The sequence below is a fragment of the Mesoplodon bidens genome (genome assembly GCF_964165515.1).
Source record: "Mesoplodon bidens genome assembly, chromosome: 15".
In the NCBI taxonomy this organism is placed as follows: Eukaryota; Metazoa; Chordata; class Mammalia; order Artiodactyla; family Ziphiidae; genus Mesoplodon; species Mesoplodon bidens.
The window spans coordinates 31117991-31132040 of record NC_138171.1 but is presented as its reverse complement, the minus strand read 5'-3'; positions in this window follow the sequence as shown (position 1 = coordinate 31132040).

The following is a 14050-nucleotide window of genomic DNA, read 5'->3' as shown; positions in this document are numbered from 1 at the left end:
CCACCTGCCGTTGCAGGGGACACGGGTTCGTGCCCTGGTTCAGGAGGATCCCACATGCCGTGGAGTGGCTGGACCCGTGGGCCATGGCTGCTGAGCCTGCACGTCCAGAGCCTGTGCTCCGCAATGGGAGAGGCCACAGCAGTGAGGGGCCCACGTACCGCAAAAGAAAAACAAAACTCACTTTACAAATAGCTCTTTTTTGCTATGTTATATTATTAAAAAAGATAATGAAGCTATTAAAACCTAATTGAATTATTAAGAAGATATTCTAAGCTTGTTTCTAAAGCTGATCACTGTAATCTATCTTTGAATGAAAATTAGATGCCCATAATCTATAACCAGGGGATTATACATATTAGGGAAAAAAATCATTTAAAGGACTGTGTCCAACTTAGATAAAAGGTCTCTTATCAGGTATTCTGAAGTACATCATGCCCAAGAAAACTGAAGGGAATCAAATTCCAAGAATTAAGATACTTTTCCCCTAATTACTAAAAGTGCCCAAAGGAAGACTTCCTGAGCTCCGATGTCAGTCTTCCCTTCCTTCGACCCTTACAAGTGTTGACCCTTTATTTTCAACTTGCAGCCAGACCAGTTCCCACTCATTGTTACCGCCACTGGGACACCTTCTGTGCTATTCTTTTGCAGCAATTTCGCGGGCATTAACACCTAGTTGGGAGACTACTTTGGAAGGGATAACATCTAAAGTTGTAAGTAAAATTCTTGATTGAATTGCATGGTAGATTTTGACATGGGAACAAAACTTTTAGAAAGCTAATTATTACTCTAGTGGAAGCCACTGTATCCATGGAAACGGCTGCTCCAACAAGGGCTATCTCACAGGCGGGAGCCCTTTCTCCAGCCGAGGCTACTATCCCAGGGGAAAATGCACTGAAGTGTGAGGAGAGACCTCTGCTATATTCAGGAGCTCCTTTGCACCTCAAGTTACCCAAGGGACCCATTTTCAGCCCAGCTAGCCCACAGCAGTGAAAGTTACCAACAAACTGCCCCTATGGTTTTGCCTCTGAGAGAAATTTCTGATGGAAATCAAGGAACAATAAGAGTCCATGTGCTCTTTTCAATGTCCAATAGAAGTCTGACAGAGGATAAGTTGGGAAGTTTTTCTGAGGATTCTGAATTTTCACAGGAGTTCACCCAGTCGATGACATCTTTTGATCTCACCTGGGGGGATTTCCAGATCTTATCCCACTGCTTCACCCCTGAAAGAGAATAACATATAATACTGGTAGCCAGAGTCCATGCTGACCAAGTGGCAGCCCAAGTCCAAGTGGGCCATACTGTACACCAGGTGGGGAACAACACTGTCCCCAAGGCAGATCCACCATGGAATTACCAGATAAATTCTATTGATAGGGATAGATGGGACCATATGATTAACTGTTTAATAAAGTCTATGAAAAAATTTAGATTAAAACCCGACAATTATGAAAAAGTAGAAAAGTCCAACTGGGACCAGATGAAAATCCTGCAGTTTTTCAAGGGAAATTAGTGGAAGCTTTTAGAAAGTATACACATGTGGATCCCTCCTCCTCCAAGGGACAAGCCCTTTTGGCTATGCATTTCATAGCCCAGTCTGCCCCAGAAATCAGGCGCAAAATTCAAAAATAACTGCTGGTCCTCAGACCTCTATGAGTGATTTGCTCTAATTGACATATTTGGTTTTCAATAATAAGGATAAGGCCCAAAAGGCTGAACACACCAAGAAAAATATACAAAAGGCCCAAATGATGGCAGTGGCGTTGTCCCCAGAGACCACTCAAGGGGAGGCCAGGCTTTCCGGATCATTCTGGCCATGGGGGACGACATGGTCCATGGGTACCCAGACAAAACCAGTTTACCCTGTGTGGACAAAAGGGAGACTGGAGGAAAGATTGTGATTGATGCACCCTTTACAAACAGCTAACGTTGGCAACGGGAATGCCCCAGATGCCAGAGAGTGATGGTGGCCCCTCAGCCATTGATGATTTCACAATCAGAAGACTGAGGGGACCCTTGGCCAAAAGTGGCTCTGCATAGAGATACCACATACATAACTAATGTCAAGCCTCAGGTGGTCATTGATGTGGTGGGCCATTTGATAGAATTTCTCACAGACACTGGTGCAAAATTTTCTGTCTTAACCCAAAGGATTGGAAGCCTTATAACCATAAGGAATATGTAATGGGAGTGTCAAGAAAGAGACAGGGGCACACTTTCCTGGAACCCATTTTGTGCAACATCAATGGCCAGTTGTTTCTACATCGCTTCCTGTTTTTGCCTGACTGTCTTCTCTCTTTAATGGAAGGGACTTATTAACTAAATTAGGGGCCACTCTGTTTCTTGAGGACAAGGAAGCCACCCTTATCACCAAAAGAGATTAAAAGAAAATAAAGAAGAACAGATTAAATCTATAACTGAGATAAAAGACTAAATAGACCCTGAAGATGAAACATTGACATTCCAGGCCTAGCCAAAACAAACAGATTGAGGCTTTAGGTGACCGTCTTCCAGATTTGGAAACTGTTTTGGAAAAGTTGGTTGGACCTCAAAAATCGTGGTTATAATCATTTTAAATGACTCTTCTAATGCTTATTACTGTATTTCTTTTAATTTATATCTTGTTGTAGACTCATCCTCCAACACTTAACATGCAAGAGGGCTAAAAGGATGATGCTGAGCAAAGTGACATTGGTTTACAGTTCTCCCAGCAGAGAAGGGACAGTCAGCCAGGTATTTTACTCCTTCCCCAGCCAGGTCTATGTCCCATCTCAGCAGGAAGCAGTTAGTGATAGGTTGTTACCCCTTAGCTTAGCAACAAAACCATGCAACAAAAGCATGAAACATGTCCCAAAACCAATAAAACAATGGTGGAATAAGACCCACATCCTGCCCAGTGAGCTCAGTAAGTTAATATTTCCTAGGACATGCTCCTCTGGGCACACTAAAAGCAAAAATATAAGGAAATGGTGACATTATACTGAAACCTGAGATGATTTACCATTTTTAGTATATGTTACTGCCATTTTGCTCATTTCCATTGTGCCATGACCATCCTGGATTGAACATATAGGGACAAGAAAACTCCCCAATCTTTCATGGAGGAGGAGCTGATGATGGGAATTTGATGTTTACTCAAGAATGAGGAAGAAGGTGGTCTTCTCCCCCTCCCCACTTTTCCTTTGATTATAAAACTGTAGCCCATTAAGTTCTCGGGGCATGACACCCTCTCACCCACCCATGTGTAAGCCTCACAAGTGTCCTATTCTAATAAATCACATCTTATCTATCATTTTGCCTCTCACTGAATTCTTTCTGCACTGAGACATAAAGAACCAGAGCTCCTCGGAGCCCCCAGAGATGCATTTCTGTGGTTTCAATTTTAGAAGAATATATCGATAGTTCCCTCACTAGACCTTCAGTCCTACTCCCCAGGAGCAAAATCTTTTAAGTTTGCAGTTCTTATGTAGCTAAACTCTATAAATCAAAATAACTTATTTTAAAATTCTTGATATATTAACTTTGAACTATGTTTATTAACTGACACTGCCACCGCTTTTATCCACCCAACATTTGATCAACATATTACTTTTAGTTTATGAACCATTTAAGTTTGCTTGTTATTCTTTCCTGCTGCCCTCCACATTTCTTACTGAGTTGTATGTTACTTCTTATAGATTGTAGGAATTCTTTATATATTTTAGATACTAATCCTCTATAGCTTAGATGAGTTACAAATATCTCAGCTTTTGAGTGTTTTTTTCACTCTATAGTGAAGCAAATATAGTATTTTCAATGAAGGGTGCTGAAACAACTGGACATCCACATGCAAAAAAAATGAATCTAGACACAGACTTTACACTGTTCAGAAAGATTAACTTCAAATAGATCATGGACCTAAACATAAAATGCAAAACTATAAAACTCCTAGAAAATAACATAGGAGATAATCTAGATGACCTTAGGTTTGGTGATGACTTTTTAGGTACAACACCAGAGCATGATCCATGAAAGAAAGAAGTGATGAGCTAAATTTCATTAAAATTAAAATTTTCTGTCTGTAAAAGACAGAATCAAGAGAATCAGAAGACAAGCCACAGACTAGGAGAAAATATTTGCAAACAAATCTGATAAAGGACTGTTATCCAAATATAAAAAAGACATTTAAGACTAAACAATATGAAAACAACTTTATTAAAAAGAGATCCAAAGAACTTAAAAAGACACCTCACCAAAGAAGATATACAGATGAAAAATAAGCTTATGAAAATATGCTCCATATCATATGTCATCAGGAAAATAAAAATGAAAATAATAATGAGATGCCACTACACATCTATCAGAATGGCCAAAATCCAAAACACTGACAACACCAAATGCTGGAAAGAATGTAGAGTAGCAGAAACTTTCATTCACTGCCAGTTGCATGCAGAATGGTATAACCATTTTGGAAGACAGTGTGACAGTTTTTTATAAAATTATATTCTTCCCATATGTTCCAGCAGTCATGCTTCTTGGTATTTACCCAATAAAGGTGAAAACTTAAGTCTACAAAAAAACCTGCACACAGATGTTTATAGCAGCTTTATTCATAGTTACCAAAATTTGGAAGAAACCAAGATGTCTTTCAGTAAGTGAATGAATAATTAAACGGTGGCACATCCCCAAAATGGAATATTATTCAGTGCTAAAAAGAATGAGATATCAAGACATGAAAAAACATGGAGGAAACTTAAATGCATATTACTAAGTGACAGAGCATATCTGAAAAGGCTACATATGGTATGATTCCAACTACCTGATTTTCCAGGAAAAGTAGAACTATGGAGACAGTGAAAGAATCAGTGGTTGCCAAGGATTATAGGGGAGAGAGGGATAAATAGATGGAGCACAAAGGACTTGTGAAACTACTCTATGATACCATAATTAATGGTGGATATATGTCTTTACACATTTGTCAAAACTCATAGAATGTACAACAAGAGTGAGCCCTATGGAAACTAAGGACTCTGGGTGATAATAATGTGCTGATGTAGGTTCATCATCAATGTAGGTAATATGCAGGTACCTTTCTGATATGGGAATTTGATATTGGGGGAGGCTGTACATAGGAGCAGGAGGTAAGTGGGAGAGCTCCATAATTTCCACTCACTTGTGCTGGGAACCTAAAGCTGCTATAAAAATTAAAGTCTATTAAAAAATATAATAAACACTGGACAGAGTCCTGCTAAGGTCTGCCTCCCAGAGGCCCATCCTGCTTGTCCCAAAAGAGGCAACCTTTAAACCTAAGAAGTCAGGCTCCCTCTGGCTGGATCCCCCCCACAAACAACAGCACCAAAAAGTCTTTCCTGGCTTCTTTGATGGTCATAAACACCCTGCATGTGAGCATCTCATATACCACAGAACATCTGCTGAAATGCAAAGACCCCAGGGAGAGAGGCTCATATTCATTATCCCACTCTGTGAATGAGTTAGAGCCTCTTCTGAGAGCAGGAAACAGGGACAGAAACACAGGACACCTTAAAGAGGCTTCAGACCCAGGACACAGGGCACCCAGCACAGTAAACCTTTGACTAGCCAAGATTAATTCTCTAGATTTTGGCTCACCACAACTGCCCAGTAAGGCACTGATCTCCAGGTCTCAGACCTGCTTTCTGGCTTTCTGTGGAAATATTTTATACTTATGTGGGGATTATGGGCAGCATGCCAGCCAGTACAAGGCCAAGTTTGTGGAATACACAACCTTTTTGTGATTTTAAAGCCACACTCCATAAGGGCTGTCTCTCTGCCCATGTGTAGCTGGTTCCAAGTTCCCCCCACTCACTCCACCCACACTGTGAAGACAGAGGTTGCCATTAGGGATGAGAGGGATGGGAAAAGTTATCAAAGTCCCTGGAGAGAAGAAGGGGTTAGGAGTTAAGGAAGAAAAAAACAAATAAGAAAGGAAATGGATCTTTCCTGCTGTAAGTCCTATTGGAAGATATGTGAGAACCAAATTCAGAATTCCATGGAGCTCATTCTATGTGCATTAGGGTGTGAACAGCTGTCACCCCCAGCCCTCAACCTGAGTTAGACTTGTTTTTTCTGGCTCAGAACCCCCAGCCCATTTTGCCAGCCACCCCCAAGTCTGAACTTGCAAAGAGTGGGCTCAAGTTTTATCTTTGGAATTTATCCCTCTCTCTCACCACTAAAAATAAATCATCCCAGCTTTCCAATGTAGTTTGTGACAGACCCTCCCAGTGACCCCACTCCTACAACCAGTGAAAATAGAAATGATCTATTGAGAGTGGCATGGCTCCCCAGCCACTGCCTCATAACTCTCTCCTGCCCATAACCCACTTCTCTCTACCTAAGGCTTCTTGGAAACACTTGGTTTCAGGAAAAAGTCATGAGGGTCTAAAGTCATGTGCAGTATGAAATGGTAAAGATGGACCTTTGGTGCCACCTAGAATTTGAGATTCAAAAATATGAATGACCAGAGAGGAATAAACAGCCAGAACCAGTGTGAGACTCCAGGATAGTTTTTTCTCTAGGAACAAAGGAAAAAAGGTCATTATGACTTGGATGGAAACAAAGGAAAGCAATTAATTGTGACCTTGAATTATGCTCATGAGTTCTTCCAGTGGTCAACTGTACTAAGCAAGAACTACTTGAGTGTATGTGATTCATTTCTGTAAATTTATTCTGACCTGAGCAGAATAAAGAGCAGATCCAAGTTAAATATTTCATGTGAACCGTCCAAGAATAGGAAATGAGAAAAAAGAAAAGAAGAAAGGAAACCCTTTGTTAGACAAATTGCAATACATATTCAACCAACATTCATGGAGTGCCAATCATAAATCAGGCACTATGCTCCAGATATTTTCATGTCCACTAACAGCCCCCGCCCCACTCTGCTATTCAAACTCATGCCATCTTGAGTACCACTTCCTCTGCAAGGAGACTACTGGTCCACTTATGCATGCAAAGTTTTCCTGAGTGGAGTTACCTCCTAACATGCCAGACCCTACCATGCTTGACTCGAAAGGAATGAATTTCTCAAGTTGATACAGCCCTAGGTAGACTGGGTAGCAGAGATATCTGGGACAGCAGTCTTCCTGTAACTGTCTATAAGTCCTACGTAGGAAGAGCAGGGTGGCCTGTTTCAACTCATCTCTCTGGGAGAGCTTATCTAAGTTCATATCTTCCATGATCTTATAGTGTCTACTATGGACAAGACAGCAATTGGGCTCTCAAGAGTCTGAACAATTCTCTCTCCTGCTCCCAATCCTGACTCTAAGAGCAACCCAAAGTGTGGTTTGGGAAGCTGTGAGCACCTCACAGTGTAAGGATGGACCTCATATTGTCTTTCTCCAAACCTCCTTTTTCCATGTCCAGACAGACCTCCCTGGGCGAATGACAACTCCCCACAATCTCTCCATATTGCAGAGACAATGAGATCTAGAGTCTGGCCTTCCACAGCCCCCTCCCAGCTCCAGAGGCCCTGGTCCTAATTGCTGGGACTTGGTGAATGAGTTTGATTTTCTTCTTGTAAGATTTTTCTAAAATTTTATATTATAAGCTTAGAACTTCACTCTATATTTAACCTCATTTGATCTTGGTGAGCTTTCAGTTTTAGGCGTTGCATTGGGCTGTAGTTTCCATGGGAAAAAATCCCCTAACTTCTCCTTTGCCTGCCCAGGGACAAGAGAGCCAATTGTTGGGAAACATCATTCCCACCCCTGGCACTAGGTTACTTTCCAATCCTAAAAGGCTCCACTAGAATCAGCCCCTGCCCAGTCCTCATGGCAATGCTGGAGCAAGGCTCCTGTGAACTGATTAATGTTTCTTGGGCCAGAGAGGTTCCTCAGCGACAGTTTTTACCCTTTAACTCACTTGGGGTTTTAGGCAAATCCTATGGACAGGACAATTCTTTTGCAGCCTACCACCCACAGACTATACATCCCACCACTGAAATTCAGGTCCTATTTTTAGTGTGAGCTCAATACTGTAAAGTGCAATTGTTCATAAACCTATGTGGATCTCCCCAGACCTGAGTGAGGCCAGTGAGCAGGAAATACAAAGGGAAGAAATAGTTTGGTTGGAAGGCATCAGCTGCATACTCTTCCTCCCAAGCCTCCTTCTGGGTGAGCAGAGATGTGAACTGAGACCTTTTGGAAATAATCCAGGGTAGATCCAAGTGATTGGTCAGGGCTTCAGAGACAAGTTGTATCTGGGTAGGAAGGAAAGGGCATGAGGGAAGAGAATTCTTTCATTTTATACCTATCATGTGCTAGGAACTACAAATACATTACTTATCTCTGAAAATGGCCCCATTTTATACACATGACAAAATAAGTCTCAAAGAGTCAAAAATTTCCCTGTGGAACCAGGTGGTGGATAAAGGTTTAAAGACAGATCAGACCCAACCCAGGTACTTGTTCCAAGTGTTGTGCCTTATGGTGAATGAACTCATGGTGAAGCCTCAGCAAAGCTACTGGTATGCCCATCTTTGTCCCCAGGGCTCCAAACCTCCCTTTTCTTTAACTGAGACATTCTCTAGGAGTTGAGATCTCACAGCATGATGGTCTGGTCCTGAACATGTGGGAGAGCATTTCAAACCCTTGACATTATTTCTCTGCACATCTCTTTCCCCATCACTGCTCTGAGCATCTGGGGAGGCCCTAGTCCCTTTTGAGCCTAAACTACCCATTTCTAGGGCCTTCAGGGACATCTAGAACTAAAGCAGCTTGTGCCTGAGTCAAGGCATTTGAGGATTTGCAATCATGTCTCCCATCCCTGTAAAATTTGGAATCCATAAAAGAGCAACTCTCTCCCTGCCCTAGACTGGGCTCCTTCAGTCTCTCTTAGTTTTATCTGCCCGTAAATCCCCTCAATAGATTCACCATACCACCCATCCCTATTACCTCTCTGGAACCTTCCTTCCATTGTAAGCAACACCCCCCCCCCGCCATGTTCTAAACCACCTGCAGGAATGCTCTCTGAGGACGCCAGTCCCTTCCCAGTCCTCTTCAGTGGGAGATTCTCTTTCTCCCACACCCACACAGCACTGTGTCACACTCCTGATCTCCTTTACTCCTCTACCACTGAGTGGAAATGCCTCCTCTGATGCCTTCATCCCCCAAGTCTATCACACTCTGTTGCTCCTCTGGTTAATTTCATCTACCCACCTCCTGGCCCTGCCCTCATTCTCCGACCACTTGGCTTCCAGTCTGTGGTTCTTCCTTTCCATGCAGTTTCTTAAGATTGTTTTGGAAGATTTTAATGTGTAGGAAAGTGGCCCATCCTCATACTTTGTGTTTACCTCTCAGTCCTTGCACTCTCTCACTTCTACTCTACCTCAGCCTTTCACTTCCAGAGCCAAGACCTGAATCTTTGCTCTAGTCCAACACCCCATTCAACTGGTACTAGTGGGCTGTCCTCCACTCCTGGATCTTACCACTCCTCTCTTTCCACCTCATAGAGGTCACATCCTTTGACACACCCTCCCCTATGTACCTAGTACATCTCTGCATCCTGGCTGTTTTGCTTTTTTATTTCCCAGAATGAACACTTTGTTGGATTGTTCTCTAACCAGAACCCTCAATTTCCTTGCACACTCATCCTCTGCTTCACCTTTCCTACAAAATATCCATCCAAGATCCAGATTCCAATCTACATTATCTACTTTTCTATGATGCCAAGGGTTTCTGGAGAAAACCAGTCATTACAAATCCAAGTTCTCCAAACTTAGCTGGGCCCTGGGTGCCCTGAATTAAGCAATTCTGTTTTTAATCCTTGGTAGTAGAGTTCATCTCCCACTGTCCCCAACTATTCTAACATTTTTTTCCTCACAAAACCCCTACTCAACTCTTTCCCCACTTCCCACTCTCAGAAAATGACCCTGCCTTCTACCTTATGGAGAAAAAATGTCATCAGACATGAACCTCAATTTCCTGGCACACTTTTCTACCTTCACAGTCATTTTCCTTCCCCCTGTACAAGGCCAGGCCCTCAATACACTCATTGTTCTTTCCCTTACACTTTCCATTTGTCTTTCTCTACTGGCAACTTCCTTTCACACTCTAAACAAGCTGACATTGTTTAAATAATGTTTATTTCATATTGCCCTCTACCTGCTCTGTAATTCCCCTCTTTTCCCACTCATCTACACCTCCCAGAATACTTGTTACTGCTTTACCTATGAAATCAGAACCAAACCTGCTCCTACTATCCTTCCACAAAAGTCACACATTACCTCTATACCATAATCAGCCCTAATGTTGCTAGATTTCTTTACATCTTTAGCACCCCTTCCTCCTTTAAAAGCTCCATTCTCTTCCCTTCCATATCATTGCACCCTTCTGGTATCTTTCTGGCTCTTCCTTCTCTATTTTGGGGCCCGCTTTTCCTTTGCTTTCCCCTTGAAAATCAATCCAGACCCACTGCTCTCTGTCTCCTGCAATGACCTTATACTTTTCTAGTTTTAACTGCCACCCATATGCTGATAACTTCCAGATCCATCCCTCCAGTCCTGACCTTCAACAATTGACAGCAGATTCACAGTCCTAAACATTTCCACTTGTATGCCCCATGGGTACAGATTTTAAATGGCTCTCAGTCTTCCCCACCACAAAATTGCTTCTTGTTCTAAATTCTCTATCTCAGTGGCTTCACAATACACCCAGTCAACAAATTAGAAACCTGAGGGTAATCCTTGAGCCCTTATTTCCAACTCTCTACATTTATTCTCTGACTCCAGTCTATCAGTTTGAGTTCCTCAAAGCCATTCAACTGAACAATAGCATGAAGACATTTAAACATTGAAGGGATTTTCAAATACAGTACAATTACCTCCTTAGTAAATTAAATGAGTCCCACGTCCCCAGCCAGAAAGAGTGTAAAATAATGCTTTTCAAGATGAAGCTAATGAAGTTCTTTCTAAATGTAGAGAAAAGATTAAATCTACAGAGGCAACATTCAAAGTTTCATCCCTGATATAAAAAAAATGTCACACAATTACCAAGAAGCTGATAAAACCAGTTTCATAGTTTTAGCTTTCCCATTTTTGGTCTATGGTTCATATCAAATCAATTTTTATGCATGGTGTGAGGTAGGAGTTAATGGGGGTTTTTTCCCATATACATATGTTGTTCCAGGACTATTTTTGAAATAGACTTTCCCACTCTCCATTAGATTGTTTTCATGCCTTTGTTGAAAATTAAATGACTATATAAGTGAGGTCTATTTCTGAGTTCTTTCTTCTGTTCCATATATCTCTTTGCTGATCCTTATGCCAGCATGACACATTCTTGATTCCTGTAGCTTCATAGTTAGTCTCGAAGTCATGTAGTATAAGTTCTCCAATTTGTTCTTCTCTTTCAAGATTGCTTTAATATTCTAGGGCCTTTGTATCTCCACATACAACTTATCAATTTATCAGTTTCTGAAAGAAAAATAAAGACCCTACTGGGATTATAACTGAATGATACAGGATTTCTGTGAATGTGTCAAAACTCTTGCTCCAAATTTTCAGCTGTGCATTTAGTGAAACTAATGCCACAATTTACATTGGGGCAGCAATGGTTCCAAGTCCACCAACCCCCAACCTGTTTACTTGATTTTTCATGGCATTTTGTCCAAAAACCATTCAGGATTGTCTAACACTTTGACAAAGAGTCAAAGACCAAAGGACTATAGCTGACAAAAGCCTCAGTCAGAGCCGCCTTCTCTACACACTAAATGGTTTCCTATAGGGAAAAAATGGTATTAGTTTTCAAAGGAAGAAAGTCTTATTTGTCACTATGGTAACCCATCTTTTTCAGGCATCCTGACTGACCTTTTCCTTGAAATAGCTATTCTTTCAAAGTTCCCAGTCCTGAAAAGCAGGGCCTGGCTTCTCTCTGATGTTCACTGGAGGGCAACACAGGACACAATAAGGAGTTATGTCTTAAGACTTTACCTACAAGGGCACCTGTTTGGGAGAGAAAGGTATCTTGGACACTCTAAGGAGGCCATGAACTTCAGGGGTTAACCTCTCAGAATTTTGAGTGTGGGATGGGTGGTAATGTGCATTGGTTCAAACTCATAATTCTTACCCTAATTGACCTTTCAGTCTACTTAAATAATTAAGAGAAAAACAAAGCAATCCAAATTGTTAAAAGGATACATTTTCCTTTCTGCAGAAAACCTCAGAGTCTTTAATAGATATATCTGCCTTGTGGCTCCCAAGAAGGAACATGGCATGTACAATTTCCCAAACTTATTTGACAATGGAACTGATCTATTAGAATCTTATTATTTGTATCATTCTCTTTCAGGAACCTCAACATCTCTGAGTGACAAATAGCCAACCTCTTTGGTAAATTCCATAGGCTGAACAATTGTTTATAATCATGAAATAGTCTTTATTAATACTTCCTCTTGGAAGAATTCACAATATTACCTCCATTTGGTGTTACCCCGAGGCCCACGATGACCCTTAAATGGTATGGATTTTGACGGTATTGTCCTATAGGCCTGTGTCCCTTAACATAATATTTATTTGAAGACATACAACAAAAGTATACCAAAGATGTCTCAGATGTTTAGACATGTGCCTTACATCCCAGCTAGAACTAATCTAGGCTGGAGCAGAAACTGGATCATAAAGGATGAGAGAAGCCTTGCCAAAGGACCCATGCAGGTAGTGTCTTTCAGGGGCTGCTGGAGCATCTGTTGAGGAAGATCTAAGTTAGAGAGATTTCAAGGCTGAGTACAAGAGAACAATTCCCATATCACATGATCTAGAGGCTGGAAGGAGAGTCCCTTTCTTAAATTTGTCCTGGGCCTTGAATGCCCTGCCATTAAATTTTGAAGAAAGTATAATTGGGACCTCAATTAGGCAAGAAGTGGAAAATATTTGTTTAACAAGTGTACTGACCCACTTAAAAGTTTTATTGAGGCCTAAAAGGAATAAAAAGCAAACTTGTTGGATTAGAAACACCCTCAGAGGAACTTGAGCCCTCATCTGTCAACCCCAGCAGTCTTGCTATAACTGTCCACCACTCTGCCCTTTTGGCCCTGCCCTGGCCCCTTAGTACAGAACATTCCCTATATGCAGTAACTCTAGTGGGAAACAAGCTGAACCCAAAGTCTCTAATTCAATTTGACAACCAGTCAGGATAATCAGGTTTTTATTTGGAAACTGCCCTGGTCCACAAAGGTGTCAAGATCTATTAGCTATCCATAGGGCCAGGATTCCCAGTCTGGTCTCTCTACCTTGGGAAATCTGAATTACAAGAAAGAATCTTGGGTTATATGCTGGGCACTTGCATTGGAGCCATGCATTCTAAATTCTCTCAGCCAATCTGATTTTCTTCTGAAGAGAATCAGTTTTTGGTGTCTGAGCAGCTAGCCCAAATACTGAGAACTCCCTTTACTGAGGGAACCCCCCCTACACACAAAGAGCCCTCCCTGATTATCCCAGGACCACAGTGTTCCTTTCTCAAAAGCTCTGCAAAATTTGCTAGACCCAGTTGTGTCTTAAGGCTTGAGCTTTATCTGAACTCTTCATCCTTAGTATGGACAGGTGGGGAGGAGAATCCATTCACTCTAGAGTAGGAGTGATATATATATATATGACACCATTACCCCCATTTCCCACATCTTTATCTGTGACAGACAATATTAATCGATCATTGTTCTTTTCTGCTGAGCCCAGATATGGCCTCAAAAATCCTCTGCACAGAAATTGATAGGAGCTAGAGTCTAAGATAAAGCACATTTTCCATCCCTGTTCTAGAAATTACAGTGTGCTATTAGAATGTACCATGAAAGAGATACAGGTTATGGTGGTTTTGATGAGGGAGAGATTTGTTCATTTACTTAATTCATCGGATATTTATCTAGCATTTACTTTATGCCAGGCACTGTGCTCAGAAGAGGAAGGTAGAAAGTGTCATAGAAGTACAGAATAGGGGCAATCAAATCAGACTGGGGTTGGGGGTCAGAGGAAACTTCCTAGGGGAGGTAAGTTTTTTAAATTAATTTATATGTTTTTATTTATTATTGGCTGCGTTGGGTCCTCATTGCT